Consider the following 14,115-nt stretch of genomic DNA (forward strand, 5'->3'; position numbering starts at 1 on the left):
GTCAGATAAATTGTTGCTCTAGTTCCATAATCATCATTACATAATTTTATAATATTAGGCCTATTATATAATCTTCCTGAGCCTGAACTTTTAAGTCTATAATAGGAAGAAAATCTCATCTTATGAAATTGAACAAAGGCTTGCAAAGTGCCAATCAAACTGCCTGTAACATGGAAAATACTCATGATATATTAGCATTGTTATTATTATTGTCTGTCTACTCATTTTTCATCATGCATAGCTCTCAATAATGTTATAATTATTATTTACATGATTATCATTCCCAAAGATAAACCATATTAGGAAATTTTAAATGTTTGCTTAATAGAATGACTGTTCAAAATATAAAAAACAGTCATCATCTGAAATATTTCCTATGAAGGCTAAGAGATGAGAGCAAGTTGGGTGTTAAATGGTTTGGGAAAAAAAATCAGTAAGTTAAGTCCAGCATTGTGGAAGTCAATTTTAATTATTATTAATGTACATCACTCAGATTCAAATTCTACCATGAATCATGACTATCCCAACATATTACTGCAAATTTAGAAGTAGTTTGATCTAGCTTGCTACAACATTCTAAGTACAAATCAATAAGTAAGAGCAAATATAAGGATATATAATCAATAATTAAAAACAAATATAACCCATTATATGGATATATAAGCAAATATAACACATTATATATAGGTCATTTAAAAATATACTACAAAAATACTAATTTGTTATATTCTAGTATCTTTGTCAGTAAACCATCTCTAATATAAGAATTAAAACTGTTTTGCCATCAATTCATATAGATATTTTTTCATTTTTAGATAGAATATAAGGGATTGTACAGCAATTTCAATACTTGTGTTACAAAGAGGAATGCACCCATCAGTGGCATTATTGCTTATTATTGAGGCTATTGTGAGCAAGCGGAGTTTGGGAAATTTTGCCACAGCCTCTCGGAGTAGTAGCATAGAAACAAATGTTTCCATGACAACACTCTGTAACCACTCTTTCAAGATGTACTTATAGATGTTCGTATTTGTGATAAGAAATACAATATTTTTACCTTGAAAGTTGCTTAAAATTGTCAGTCTTAGCATTAAGTATTATCACCAGCAATTATTTAAAATGTTACATTTATAATACCTTCCTTAAAATACAAAAACACTTCAATAATAAGTAGATAGGTACCAGTACAGACAACTGTGATTAATATGGGTTCAATTTTGTTGACAATAGTAAATGAATTGTACATAATTCTGGTTATTCCTGATACCTAGCAATAAGCATAATTATAGTAGCACCTTGAATTATTGCCTGAAACTATAGTCCACTTCGGAGAGCTGTTTGTTTTTTCAAGTTATAATTCAAGTGTTAACATTTGTTAATATTTTGCCAAATCATCATATTCTAACCGGCCAGGTATTTTGTTTAAAACTGTATTAGTTTTGTTCTCAGTTTTTCCCTTTTGGTCATATTCTTCTAAATAATCTTATAATGTTCACTATTAGTCTATGTGATAAGGCTATATAAGTATTTATTTGACATGTCAGTATTAGAATCAAATAATGGGGTACAAAGCATAGTTCAAAATTGCTCTCGGTTTATAGAATTAATGCTCTGCACTTGACCTTATACAAATATTTCATATAGAAACACTCTCATATTGGGTGGAGTGTCTCCTCTTTTGAGAAGAGAAAGTCAAGGATTTTCTTTAAAATTTAATTGTCTTTTCTTAATCAGGGAAACTTCAATGATATAATAATTAACAGCATTTCAAGATGCTACACTCTTTCATCACATATTTTTTAACATTTTAAATGTTAGCCTCTTTCCAACTCTGAGGAGAATCACTTGCTTAAAGAGAAATACTCAGAAATTATGATACCTTTGAGGTGATTAATACTATTCGTATTAAATATCTCTTAACCAGAATGAAAGTAGTAATTTGGAAATTATATAGAAAGCACTATTTTTGTGTTTGTGAGAACAGATTAACCATTTACTTTTCTCTAAAAGCAATAATTTATTATTTTAAACAAATCAAATATTTCTAACAATGTATTCTATGGGAATGTTAATAAATGTTTTACAGAAATTATTTTAGAATTGATTTTTTCAATTGCCAAATAAATTATGTACACTTATTAAAATACTAAACACATATGTAAAGTCAATCATTAGTCTTTGATTATAAAAGGTATTAAATGATGATATGCCATTCTCAATGCAGGGAAGTTTTATTTGATATAGCATTGAGTAAATGAATACCCAATATACATTTTTAATTTTAATTTTATTTTATTTTGGGGGTACATAGTAGGTGTATATATTTATGGGGTACATGAGATATTTTGATACCAGCATCTAATGCATAATAATCACACCATGGAAAATGTGGTATTAATCCCCTCAAGCATTTATTCTTTGTGTAACAAACAATCCAGTTATAATCTTTTAGTTATTTTAAAATGTACAATTAAATTATTGACTGTAGTCACACTGTTGTGCTATCAAAAACTAGGTCTTATTCTTTCTAATTATTTTATTGGTACTCCTTACCCATCCCCACTTCCTCCACAACCCTCCTCACTAGAATCAGTAACATGTGGTATAAATTTTGGCCCATTGTTTTTCAGCATTGTATACAATACAGGCAGTTTCTTCCCATCAGATGAGGTCATTAGAAAAACAGTATTTAGAAAGTTGGTAATTAGGTTTGTTTTTCAAATAGGTATTCTATTTATTCAAATGTATTTCTTCAGCAAGCATTTTTATCTTCAACCATTGAAAGAACTTGCTCTCAGCTGTTTTTGTTGTTGTTTGTATTCAGCAAAGTTGCTGTCCTAATGCTAGAATTGCTGTGGCTAGTTCTCCATGCAGTCAAAAATATCTCCTTTCAATGACAAATCTTTTGGCCACTATTTTTAATCTGCACATGAAGTATCTATCAATATTATCAGAGGAAAAGCTCTTCCAAAACCCATGCCACTGAAAACAGTAATCTGCTACTTGATATGTCCAAACAAGTCCCTATCCTTTTCTAACATCCACCCTCAAATTCTGCCTAGATTTTTCATAGCTATCGCTTGTTTGGCTTGTTTGTGAAATCCCCAGCACCATTTTACCTGCTCAACACAGGTGAGATTCAATACTTTTGCATATATGTCTGTTTCCTGAGATCCCTGCCAGTTTGTTGTGAATTCCACAGTAACCAAAAAAATCTGTGCACAGACAGTCCCTGTGTCTAACTCCCATACTTCCTCTTCTAGCCACAAACTCTTTTACCTATTTCTAGAGCAGTGTTTCTCAGTTTTTCCCTTTTTCCCTTTTTTTCTCCATTATAGCCTTTTTTTCCCATCATAGTCACTTTTCTTAGAAGTCTTTTAAAACATTATTTTCTGGACTTCCTTTGAAATTTTAATACCAGAGATATACTGCATACCTATGTATGTACTCTGACCTGACAGAAAGATAAAATGATTTTAACATATATACATATGGTTTCAATCCTAAGGAACCCCTCTTTGAGGGTGTTACTATCCCTACAGGGAATATGTATTCTAAAGAATTTAAATTACTCTCTCAGAGTAAAAATGCAATCCATCCTTAGGTATTATTATTTAATTTGGTGTCAAATGTGATTGAGCTAAAATAAATTCCTGACATTAAGAAGACACTGTTCCTTAGCTTTCACCCTGGAACTTCCTCCTATCATCCTATTTTTGTATTTTTTTGAAGAGGTCAGTAGAGATGAGGTGAGTATCAAATATCTATTATGAAGGTTCGATTTCTCTGAAAGTTTATCACTTTTAAAAACGTGCTGAAATAGCTTGATGGTAGTCTCACTAGAATAAAAAATAAAAGATGACTTTTACTGTACTTTTTGTAGAAGATTGTTAAGTATCACATTTGAAATATGACAATTTGAAATAAATATATTTTTATGGAAATATTTGTCTTCATTTTTTGTTGTCTTTCAAAAGAAAGAAATGCATGTTATATTTTTAAAAATATCTTCTCTGTTTATTAGTTTTCATATTGTCTTAAATTATTTGCTGACTTAACATGGTATAATGTACTACATTTATAATATGTTTTTTCTTAATTCTAAGATGTGCAATTTCAGCACATTTAAGTTCCAACTATTAGTATATATCTGATAATTAATGTAGACCTTAAAGTGATTCAGTACTTTATTTTCTTTCTCCTTGCTTTCATAACTAATAATGTTATTAAATCAAGCTTGTATCTCCCAATGGTTTATTTGAATCAAGGACAGTGTTATAAAATCACTTCCTTGCTTGGAAGTGATGTGTTTATTACCACTCAATTAATACTTTAGTACTTCAAGTACTTCAAAAAATTATACAACCAGGGTGACTATGTATTGTTTTATCAGGACAGCCTAAATTGTATGCTTATTCTTCTATCGTAATCTCAATAGCGTGTCATTTTACTCTCAAATGTTTCACAGTTTGACTTAGAAGTTATATGTTTATCCTACACATAGTGAGATAAATCTATAGTCTTTATTCAATATTACCTTTTCAGATTGTATCATAAATTTACTTTGAACTGATTTGCTTTCAGTTTATAGAAGGTAATAAATGTATTTTTCTTAAATATAAAACTTCCCACTGTTTTTACAATGCAGCCTGAATTAGAAAATCATTATTTCTTCTGTCAAAGAAGCTTAAACTTGTCATGGAGAACATTATGACAAGTATGAAAATGTCATGTGAAATTGGTATTTAAAATACAAGTCTAAGAAGGACATTTTAGGGTATAATTTTCTGTTTTAAAAAAACCTGTGATAATTTGGTCATTTTGTGAAGATACACTAAGCTATAACTGTGTCAGAGTAATTTATTTGGACATATCTCCAAATCTAGAGAATGATCTGTCTAAGAAAATGCCCAATAAATCTCTTCCTTATAAACTAATATGATTTGAAATAACAAACACGTAAGTGTAGATGTATAAAGAACAGAACTCATGCCGCTTTTCCACTTTTTCTATAGACAGAAATTATATTAAATGGATGAATTTCTGTGTTGACTATACATTTATGAGGTAAGATAAATATGTCACAGTCTCATTAGAGATGGTGTCAAGTAGTGAAGGGTGAAGGAATAGAAGGTGTAGCATTACTCAACATGTTTATTATGGGACTCAGAAATTTTCAAGCTATGCCACCAACAGGTATACTTGTATGAGCTCCTAACCTTTGGGAGAAATGGTGATGTGTGTATGGAGAGTAACACGTGAAGAGTAGGAGGGCACAATGGTCTAGTCTCTTAGAAAAGTAGCGTAGAAGAAACTTCTCTGAATAGGAAGCAGTCCAAACTCATGTGATGCAGGCTGCGAAATCATTTAATAATGAGTGAAGAATGTGTGAGACAGTACTAAGAGGTACCCCGCAAATATCTTCCAGGTATCTTGATGAATAGGGTTTTAAAATGAAAAACGACTACTCACTAAAAGCAAGTAAAGGGCTTGCTTGCTTACCGATCTGTAATAGTGAGGGAAACACAATTCAGATTTGGATTAATATCTGTAATCATTAGAGCAGATGACTTTTCTCAAATTCTAAGGGCTCTGCTGCTATGACAGTAAGAGGAGTCAAGAAACACAGTTATACTGTGCATATTAGCAGATGAACCAAAGTTACATACCTTTATCAGCACCAATTCTGCTGTGCATAGAAAAGAGGTCAGCAGCAAGTCAGTGCTAGTCATGAACAGGTGTTAGCCAGGACTCACTGTGAAGATATATTAGCAGAACTAGTAGGAGTTTCAAAGTATCAGGGGCCAAGTAGATGTGAACTTGAGATTTTATTCCAAATAATATTTCAGTGTTATTTATATGGTTGACAGGATTTCCTAAGCCTAGATTATTTCATTGTTTTGTGACTATAAACCATATATATGCTTTCAAAATTCTAAGAATTAGTCCATTTTCAAAGTTTAATGCCTATTAATTTAAGTACTACAATAAGAGTTCAAAAATAGATAACAGGGGATTTATTAACATGTTAATATATCCACATGTAATAATCTCAAATCTAATTTTTCTTAATAATTTTTTCTAACCTCAATAGTTTACTCTTTAATGAACAATAGGAGTATTTAAAATTTATTTAACTTACCTATTTATATTTTCTTACTCTGAAATTGTATCTTAGACACTCACTTTACCTCAATTATTGCTCTTTGTTTGAATTTTCCAGGCTGCTAAATTGGGATCCTTAGATTTTTCAGTTAGTTACATTAATATGTCATATACTACCATCTATCAGTTAATTTTTTTACAGCTTCCATTTGACAGTATAGTGCTAATAATAGTTTTAATCACTTAATTATAAGTAAAAATATTTTTAGAGTTTTAGGTCACATAGGAGAGGAAATTTATGGAGTAGCTTGCCAGGAATATATCTGTCATATTTAATGAACAATATTTATAATTTAGCAAAACATCAATTCACATACCTGCAATTAGATGTTAATTAAATTTCTAAGTCCTAATTTAGCAGTTCAGCAACTGAGTTTATATAAAAGTTTTATCTGCATAAACAGGTTGATTTATTATGAGAAGTGTCCATATGCACAATAGAAAGCCTGTGAACAACCTAAGGTAAATGTGATGGAACCAGATGGTGTAGGAGCAATATACATGTGAGCTCTAGAACTAATACACTTTCCCAAGTCAGTGTGATGCTTCCTGCTGTCTCTTCAACTGCAACTGTTTTAGACCATACTCTACTTTTAAGCCATATTCAGGCTTTAATAATGCACCCAACTCTAAGACCAGATTCTTGTTTCCTTCCCTTTCTTTACCTCTTTTCCTAACATTTATCCATTTGTAAAGTTAGATGAGAGGTGTGAGAAAAATAATACTGTTAGGAGTCCTTTTTCCTCCAGCACTGTGTTTGGCACTGTTGCTGTGGGCTAGCTACGTAGGTTTCAGAGAAAGTGAAACTGTTGTTAAAAATACATTATCTGCTTGCTTCGGAGTCTCAATGGTGATAAAGTACAGTATTTGAATCAGTTATGAAACTCATAGACAACTACTATTTACTCACATAATAAAGAGGCAATCTTAACTCCTGGTGATGCTCCCTTACCATTAAGAAACATCAGCTCTCAAATGTTTGCTAATTGTTTCACACAAGGGTTTGGGGATTAGTAAGTTTCTTATCAATGAGGGCAATGTTTGATTTTTAATCGATTACTTTCAGTCTGTTCATCCAGATGTTCCTAAGTGTGTGAAAGAATATGAGAAATTGGTAAAAATTACATAGGTCTCTGTTATTTACAAAACTTCCACATGATTTTTTAAAATAAAAATAAATAATCTGGAAATAAGTTATCACTACTAAGAATTTTGCATGTCATAGAAGTATCATTGTATATTTTTAAGTACTTCCTTAACTAACTCTTTCTTATCTACAATCTTTGATATATATATATTTTTTCCAATTCAATTAATAATTTAGCACTTCCATTATTGTTTTTATTTTTATAGACAATGTTGGGGTGATTTTATCTACTTTTTATGGACAGTGGTCAATAAATATTGTTCACTCTTTATCCACAAAACTTCTCAAGAAATAATTTACAGTCATTGCTCCCATTTCATCAAAATAGAATACGCCGTTTTGTTAACGGGCCTCATGCCCATCTCTCTTGTAAATATAATTAATTACTTTTTTATGATAAAACCTAGCTTTTATTTTAATTGTCAACTTCCTTAATTTTATATAGCTTTTCAAAATGTTAAATATTACTTTTTCTTCTTTAAATTTTTCTTAGTTTTTCCTTTACAGTACTCTAGGCTGGCTATTTTCTTTTGTCATTGATTATAGTTTAAGGTTTTTCCTTGGCACCAAGTATAGACATTGTTCTATTTTTTTTTCCTTTACTTCTTTTAAGGAGAAAATTTTCTCTGGATTCTTTACCATGGTTTCAATTACAATCACTATGTAAAGACATCCAGTCCCTCTGAACTTTGAGATTCACTCTTTCTGATAACTATTTTATATTTCTTGCTTCTTTTTCAATCAATCAATAACCCTTTTAACAAGCTTAGGCTCAGGCTCAGTCCCTTTCTCTCTGAGGATTAGCTATTGTCTTTCCTCTTCCTCTCTGTTTTCAGCACATACTCATCATATTGCCATTTCCTAATTGGTGGTCTTGCTTTAGTTGCTCTATAATTGAGTTCTACACACATTCATTACAGTGAAACCAAATTTTTTTTTAGACTCTGTCTAAGAATAAGAGGATTATGTAATATTAGAGGTACAAAATACATTAAAGGAAATACTGGCCAATACACTTACTTTTAAGGAAGAAATGAAGATATTTAATAACTATTATAATAAAAATACACATTAGGGTCCTAGCCAGAGTTAGAGGCCGGGTATCATAATTACAGGCTAGTATTTTTTTGTGACTCCAAGCTGGAAACTATATATTTCTAAAATATTCAAGTGAAAGATTCTAAACACAGCATTCTATAGCTGAACTTCCCAAAATATTGACTACTAGCTACACCTGGCTCTTGTACAGGTAAAAAGTGTGTAGTCTGAATTGAGATATGCTATTAGTAGAAAATCATACCTAATTTAAAATATTTGGCACAAACAAAAGAACGTAAAACATCTCTGACAATTTAAGAACATTGATTATCTATTTAAAAATAATATTTAAATATTAACATAGGGTCAAATATATTGCTTATTCCACTTGCTTCCTTTTACTTTTTAAAATGGTTTAAAATTTAAAATTTTATATTTAGCTTACATTTGTGGCACACAATATTTTTCTCTTGGACAGAGTTGTTCTAAAAACTCAATGAGTGAATACTTTATCTATCTTAAAGATCTCTCACAAGGGATTTTCACCCTAAGCAGACCAGCCTATCTCAACTCTTCAACATGCAATAGCTCATGTTACTGTTATGTCTTTGCTCCTCTTTTCTTTGTTATTTAAAATATCCCTTCAAAAACATTTTCTCCCATCTCTGTATGCATTTATTTTCTTCATCTGAACTTTGCTGTTCTTCCCATCAGGAAGTGGAATCCATTTCTTTATTCTCTTGATGGCTTGTGACTTTCTTTGACAGAGTACAGAGAAAGAGAAGTTGTGGTAGTACTAAGCCTAAGCTTTGAGAAGCCTTACAGATGCCATTTTTACTTTCTTGGAATGCTGCCCTAAGTCTATCTGTGAGGATGCTCAGCCTATCTGATTAGAGGATGAGAAACTGAGTAGAGCAGAGAGAAATCACCTCATCTGAGCCTCTCCACATCAATCATCTTATGGCAAGCCTCAAGAATCAGACATAAAACCAAAGGCATCAGCCTTTAGGCAGTCCTACAGACGTCTGAAGGAACATGAGTGACTCTAGTTGAAATCAGCAGAAGAACCATCAATCTGAACTTGACCCAAATGACTAACTTGCAGAATTATGAGCAAATTAAATGATCATTTCTCTTTGGGCTGGGTTTTTTTTTTTTTAATTCAGTAGCAGACAATTGATACCAATAATCTCTCTTCATACTTAAAACCCAGCACTTCATTTGAAGCAACTCCTATTGATAACTTTCACACACACTTTTCTAATTACCATAGACTTCCAAATGCTTTCCCTTTATTGAATTAAACTAATCTTTGAATATGTAATTTTTGGCTATAATTTTAGAATTATTTTACAAATATAATCCTTGCCTTGATAACTATGTATTTTAGCTCGTTTCTGACAGAGAATGTGAGATTTATAACATAGCACTAGAGTTCACAGTTATGGCAGACATTGCAGCTATGGCTGCTGTCACTTGCCAGCATTACTGTATGTCAAGCACATATTTTAACTCTCATAACTCTATCATATGAAAAGAAATTATTATACTCAAGGGGAATTGAGAAATAGAGAGGTTTATAACACGTAGAAGGTCACAGAGTGAGAATCTAGGGCCGGGGTTTGATGCAGAACCAATTATCTGATGCCAGAACTCTTACTCTTAACCACTTCAGCCTAATGCCCTCTGTAAAACTACTGCACAGAAAAGATTTTACTTAAGGAAGCCAATCTAGTCTAAAGGAAATAATTGACATTCTAACTTTCTAAGCAAACTTTTGCAGTCTTTTTCTCCCTACTTTTCTTTGTCATCTTTTTGCATACTGGAAATCAAGCCTCATATGTAAGCCCCCAGCTTTTTTCAATCAATATTAGATTTTGAGGGGAACTCATACTCATAGCCTTAATTATTAAAGATAACAATACTTATCTCATTTATATTTCTTTTTTTCAAGACGGAGTCTTGCTCTGTCACCCAGGCTGGAGTGCAGTGGCTCGAACTGCAAGCTCTGCCTTCCGGATTCATGCCGTTCTCCTGCCTCAGTCTCTCAAGTAGCTGGGACTACAGGCACCCGCCACCACACCCGGCTAATCTGTGTGCGTGTGTGTGTGTGTGTGTGTGTGTGTATTTTTAGTAGAGATGGGGTTTCACCGTGCTAGCCAGGATGGTCTCGATCTCCTGACCTCGTGATCTGCTCACCTCGGCCTCCCAAAGTGCTGGGATTACAGGCGTGAGCCACCACGCCCGGCCTTTCTCATTTATCTTTCTTAATCAAGCTTCTCTGCATCCTATCATCTTGCCCACTAAATCAATCTCAAACTCACTTGCTTCTGTCAGTTTTCATTACTATCAAATAAATGTGATCATTATCCTAGACCTGACTGCTTTGTTTAAAGTGACCTCTTTAATCTACTGTTCATGCTGCAATATGATATATCTTTTTAAAAGTACAAAGTTAACCATGAAGATTGTAATATTTACCTGATAAAACTCTTTCAAATACTTAGGTGTTTCTGCAAGCCCTGTAGAATGGCCACTATGCATTCTTCCAATCTCAATTGCTTGTTTCACCCATTATCTCCCCTCTCTGATTGCCATTCACATCTGACTTGCGTTTCTTCAAATAAGCCATGTGTCCCACCAATAGAGTGATTTTGAGCAAGCAACTGCCTTTGCATTACACAAATTACTATAAAACAGATAAGGCCAAAATAAAAACATATCTAACTGTTGCCCATTTACCCTTATTCTAGCTGCAAATAGAATGAAAAGGTGACTGAAAGATGGTAGGTAAATTTGAAGAAGAGAATGATTGCCCAGAAAAGGTTCAAGGGCATATTGTTGCACCTACTATTGATAAGTACTCCAAAACAAAAATGGTTTCCCCAAGAGACTCCCACAGCTGAGCAAAGACTAAGATAAGTGCAAATAGTTCCCCATTCTCTGGCCCAGTCTCCTCAAGCTATATTAGAAGTGAAATAAAGGATAAAGACCATCAGCTCATAGTCTTCAAACTGGTGATTTTAAGTAATTGTACAAATAACATGTCATGATAGTAAAAGTAAGAAAGACAATCCGCTAATAAAATATCTGGGGGTAAAACAAAATAGAATTAGATTAAAAACATTCACTTACTCTCTAATTTGAAAAAACAGAAATATAATGATCACACAAAAATATTGCAAAATTAAAAAGTACTATAAAATATAAAAAAGACACGAACAATCCAACCTACAGAAAGACACACAATTTTTCACAATAAAAAATTCATATTATCATTAATATTAAAGTTTAAAAACTAAAACAAATATAAGAGAATTTGAGGCCTATAAAATACAATATAAAAGAGATATAAAAGATTAAGATAGAAGTTGAAAACCAGTACAGCTGGAGCAAAACTATTATACCACTTAGAAATAAATACTACAATAAAACAAAGGAAATAGACAGAGCATGAGAATGAATTAATGATGTGGAGGAAAGGTCTGAGATAAAAAGATAAATTAGGGAGAGGAAAAATTACGTAGATGAGAGGGATTAGAGTATAGCAGGAATGGTGACTAAAAGGGTGATTCAACATCACAGTGACTCATGTAACCAAAGCACAGAATAAAATACAAACAAATTTTGTATATATATCATATATATATACATATGATATATATCTTATGTATCATATATACAAAAGATATATATCATGTATATCATATGAATCATATATACATATGATATATATCATGTATATCATATGAATCATATATACATGATATATATCATGTATATCATATAAATCATATACATATGATACATATCATATATAAATCATATAAATATCATATATATCATATATTATATACATACGATACATATCATATATATCATATATAACATATACATATTATATCATATATCATATACATATGATATGTATGTATACTATATATCGTATACATAGATATGTATGTATACGATATATATCATATACATATCATATCGTATACATATCATACGTACGTATATCATCTATATCGTATACATATCATATGTACGTATATCATCTATATCGTATACATATATGTACGTATATCATATATCGTATACATATCATATGTACGTATATCATATATATCATATACATATCATATGTACGTATATCATATATATCGTATACATATGACATATATCATATATATCGTATACATGTATATCATATACATGTGATTATATATCATATATATCATATACATATGGCATATATGATACATATACATATCATATACATATGGTATATATGATACATATCATATACATATGGTATATATGATACATATCATACATATCATATACAGATGGTATATATGATGTATATCGTATATATCATATATACCATATACATATGATGTATATTGTATATATCAGATATATCATGTATATCATGTATAACATATTTTATATATCACATATAAATATCATAAACACCATGTATATCACATACATATGATATATACGATATATATCACATACATATGATATATACGGTATATATCACATACATACGATATATACGGTATATATCACATACATACGATATATACGGTATATATCACATACATATGATATATACGGTATATATCACATACATATGATATATATGGTATATATCATATATATGAGAATAAAAACCAAACTAGAGGACAGATTTTTACTTTTGTTTTTTTCTTTTTACTTTTATATTTTTTCTTTCTCTCTTCTTTCCTTCCCTCCCTTCCTTTCTTTTTCTTTCTTTTTTCTTCCTTTCTTTCTTTCCCTCCGTCTCTCCCCTCTTCCTCCCTCTCTCTCTCTTTCTCTCTCTCTTTCTTTCTTCCTTTCTTTTTCTCTCTTTCTTTTTTTCTTTCTTTCTTTCTCTTTCTGTCTTTCTTTCCTTCTTTCCTTCCTTCCTTCTCTCTCTCTCATTTTCCTTCCCTTCCCTTTGCTCCTCTTCCCTTCCCCTCCCTTTGCCTTTCCTGTCCTCCCCTTCCCTTCCCTTCATTGCCTCCTTCCTTCCCTCTCCTTCCTTCCTTCCTCCCTCCCTCCTTCCTTCCCTCCCTCCCTCCCTCCCTCCCTCCTTCCTTCCTTCCTTCCTTCCTTCCTTCCTTCCTTCCTTCCTTCCTTTCTTCCCTCCCTCCCTCCTCCCTCTCTCCTTCCTTCTTTCCTTTCTTCCTTCCTATGGAAAACAAAATCTGTTTATAGAAAGCGAATACAATATTTCAGAAGAAAAGCACACAGAAAATCGGCAACATGAAGACGCATTCAGGTGAAGTTGTAGGACTTTGAAATATTGGAACAGAATACAAGCTATCAGAAAGAGAAAAAGAAAAGCATGTTGATGACATGGGTAAATAAAGCAGGTTGACCTTAGACTTCTCCACAATTACATTTAAAGTTCAGAAATAGTGGAATCCTGTCTATATATTTTTGAAAAGTAGAAAGTATGCTTCAAGAAACTGATATTTAACCAACTTTATTTCATAAGTAAATATTCTAAAACATTTGGGTCCTCAGGTAAAATAGAATTCCTAAGAATTTATGTTTTATAAAGTAGAAGTATTAGTAAAGATATAGAATTTACATTGATTGTTTTATGCATAATGGAAAGCATGTTTCCAGATATTGCATAATGGAGTTTGTATGTTCGTTTTGTTCCCAACAAATGAGTTTCAAACGCACAATTTGCTTTTTCTTCAATAAATTCCTATCAGCACTGCTTTCGGCATCATGTCAAAGCA

Source organism: Symphalangus syndactylus, chromosome 2 (genome assembly GCF_028878055.3).
Source record: "Symphalangus syndactylus isolate Jambi chromosome 2, NHGRI_mSymSyn1-v2.1_pri, whole genome shotgun sequence".
Classification (NCBI taxonomy): Eukaryota; Metazoa; Chordata; class Mammalia; order Primates; family Hylobatidae; genus Symphalangus; species Symphalangus syndactylus.